Below are 2,855 nucleotides of genomic sequence, written 5' to 3'. Positions count from 1 at the left end.
TATACTTCTTGGCAAATATGATGTGCCTCCTCTTCTTTTGGGGGCTTCCAGAGTAGCACTGTTATTCTCGCATATCCCATACCTTTCTATTTTCTCTTCCTCTCATTCCCAAATTGTCTTTAATGAGTGCGTTAAAGTCATTATTTACTAAATGGCATTTAGATGGTCTCCAACATCCAGAGGAGCCCGTTTTACCCAAGAGTGTAGTTTGCATGCTCGAGTTAGTTCTAGAGGGTTAGACAAGATAGTAAAGGCTGGGGACATTTGTAAGACATGGAGCACATTAGCACAATCCGGTTCTTCGTTATTACGCTGCTNTAGCACAACCCGGTTCTTCGTTATTACGCTGCACATTTGGAGGACAAAATATATCTTTGATTTTGCAGATTATGTAAGCAACAAAAACCCTTCATTATTTTTATTATAGCCATGCTGAGCATGAATTAATATTCAGATGTACTCGTTGTATGAAAATAATGCTGTTTTTTTTTTAGCGGATGACTTCTTAAATCTAACAGTCGAATGTTCACTGGAAATTAATGAGCACCTGGAGAGAGAGTTGGGAGGTGATTATTAAGAGATTGGACTTTGCCTGTGACTGGTGCTGTGAGCCAGCTAGTAGGTATTACTGCGCTGTATAGCAAATAAAGCAAATCTGTAGCATTATAAAGGTTTTAAATGCAGGTTGGAGTTGTACTTTTCCATTTGATACACTTATTCTTTGGGTTAACCCAAAAGGCTTGTTTTCTGCTTTTGAATTCTTACCATGTCTCATCACTCCCACTCTGCCGTTCTTCCATGATGAGGGTCTTCTAGGGTAAACTTGTTTGTCCCCTTTCTCTCCCATTCTAATTAAAAAGGTCAGTGGATATATTGTTCTTTGACCGCTTTGTTACGTGTCCTGTTTCTTTGCATCTGAGATGTCAAAATACAAGTGGTTAGACTTTCTAGGCAGTTGCGACTTAGAACTTGTTGAAGTGAGGTATTTTGTTGAAAAATGACAATGATATCTCCCACTTGTCTGTTTAGCACCTTTTGCAGGTCAGCCCCTGTGTAACTCATTTACCTTGTCATCTTAGAGATTCAGTACACTGGCTGGGCTCTTTCAGCGGCTGATGGCAGAGCCGGGACGGCAGTCCAGCTGTCCATGCTTCTTGCAGTCCTCATGCTGCCTATACGGAGTCGTTCCACTTATCATCTTTTCCCTTGTGTAACTTGTCCTGTAACGCTGCTTAGTTAACTGGAAACCAGTGTGGATTTCACGGGACTGAGCTAGCAGATCCTCTCTCTGAACATTTTTTAAAAAAGATGTTATTTATTTATTCATTCAACAGAGATAGAGACAGCCAGCGAGAGAGGGAACACAAGCAGGGGGAGTGGGAGAGGAAGAAGCAGGCTCATAGCGGAAGAGCCTGATCTGGGGCTCAATCCCATAACGCCGGGATCATGCCCTGAGCCAAAGGCAGACACTTAACCGCTGTGCCACCCAGGCACCCCTCTCTCCACATTTTTAAGCAACCAAGGGTCATTTCAAATGTGGACAAGGAGCCAATGTGTGGATGAGCTGAGACATCTTTCCAGGTTGATGTGAACCCAGGTGTTCTGTCCTTGTCCTAGTTTCCAGTGCTGGTTTTGCAAGTGCTGTGCGTGCCTGTTGTTGGAACCAGTGCTGTTCCTGTGGATACTTGATGCCAGACAATTTCTTGGTAATTTTGGTGATTAAAACCGCGTGTGACAGTGCTCATCGTTCCTCGTGTGGGTTGCCCCTGGGGATCCGTAACGATAGTGAGGAAACTGTTGGCTGCCTGAGTGGCAGCCAGCTCTTTCTCCTCCTTCCACCCAGTTACCTTTTTTACAAGGAAGAATTCTCTAGGGGTTGATTCTGTGTGGGTTTTTTGGACAGTTGCTGTTACGTTTTCCTCTGATTATTAGTGGGCGCTCAAATAATGGTCGTCTCGGTCTGATTTAGACCGTCTGTCACGTCACGTCTCACTCCCTCCCCTTTTCTCCTCCCCTCTGCAGGATGACGAGGTGGTCCTGCAGTGCACCGCTACCATCCACAAGGAACAACAGAAACTGTGTTTGGCCGCAGAACGGTTTGGCAACCGACTCTGTTTCTTGGAGTCCACTTCGAATTCCAAGGTGGGATAATGCCTTTTGAGGCTCCTCCAATACTCGGGTTCTGCTAGTGGTGTTGAAGTTATTTACGGGGTCTCTGTTATTGTCTGTGGAACAGATACACGGAAGAGGATTTGAAAATGTGCTTACTATTCATGAAGCAAATTTCTGATTGAGCCCCAGCTTTTTGCAAGCAAGTCAGGTGAGGTTGTTGACAAGAATGAGACTGAGCCCTCGCCCCCATGGTGTTTACATTCTAGTGGAAAAGTAAACAAGTACATAAGTGGTGTAATTTCAGAACTAGGGGCTATGGGGAAAGCAGAATAATGGGGATAGAGTGATGGGGAAAGGACTCACCCTTTCATGAAGGGTATTTGGGGAAGGCATTCTGAGGCAGTGACACGTGAGCAACCTGGAATGAAGTGAGAGAGAGTTAGCTGTCCCGAGTACTCTGGAACATTCCAGAAAGAGGAACCATGTAGTGCCCGGGCCCCTAGTTAGGAAGAGGAGGTCTCAACCAGAACTGGTCACCCACAGCCAGGAGTTGAGGTTTCTTTCTAGGATGAAGGGAGGCCATTGGAACCAGTGAGTGGTGTCATTTGATTTAGACATTGCAAAGATCATCTTGGCTCTTAATGTGACTGGAGGATGTAGAGAGAGCAAGTGTGGAAGCAGGGAGATGGAAATCTGGCTGGGAGCTGCTGGTTCTTCGGACTGCAGTGATGGTGGGGGACCTG

At 45.4% G+C, this 2,855-nt stretch overlaps 1 long non-coding RNA gene across 1 annotated transcript; it reads left to right on the top strand.

Moving 5' to 3' along the window:
• The first annotated feature begins 375 nt into the window (after positions 1-375).
• On the top strand, positions 376-2,842 carry LOC117800790. Its single transcript, XR_004623172.1, has 3 exons — positions 376-618; positions 2,023-2,142; positions 2,237-2,842. It is a non-coding gene; the product is annotated as an uncharacterized LOC117800790 (long non-coding RNA).
• Positions 2,843-2,855: the final 13 nt, after the last annotated feature.

This window comes from Ailuropoda melanoleuca, unplaced genomic scaffold (genome assembly GCF_002007445.2).
Source record: "Ailuropoda melanoleuca isolate Jingjing unplaced genomic scaffold, ASM200744v2 unplaced-scaffold7946, whole genome shotgun sequence".
Classification (NCBI taxonomy): domain Eukaryota; kingdom Metazoa; phylum Chordata; class Mammalia; order Carnivora; family Ursidae; genus Ailuropoda; species Ailuropoda melanoleuca.
The sequence above is the reverse complement of the archived record's forward strand: the minus strand, read 5'-3'. Positions and strand labels throughout refer to the sequence as shown.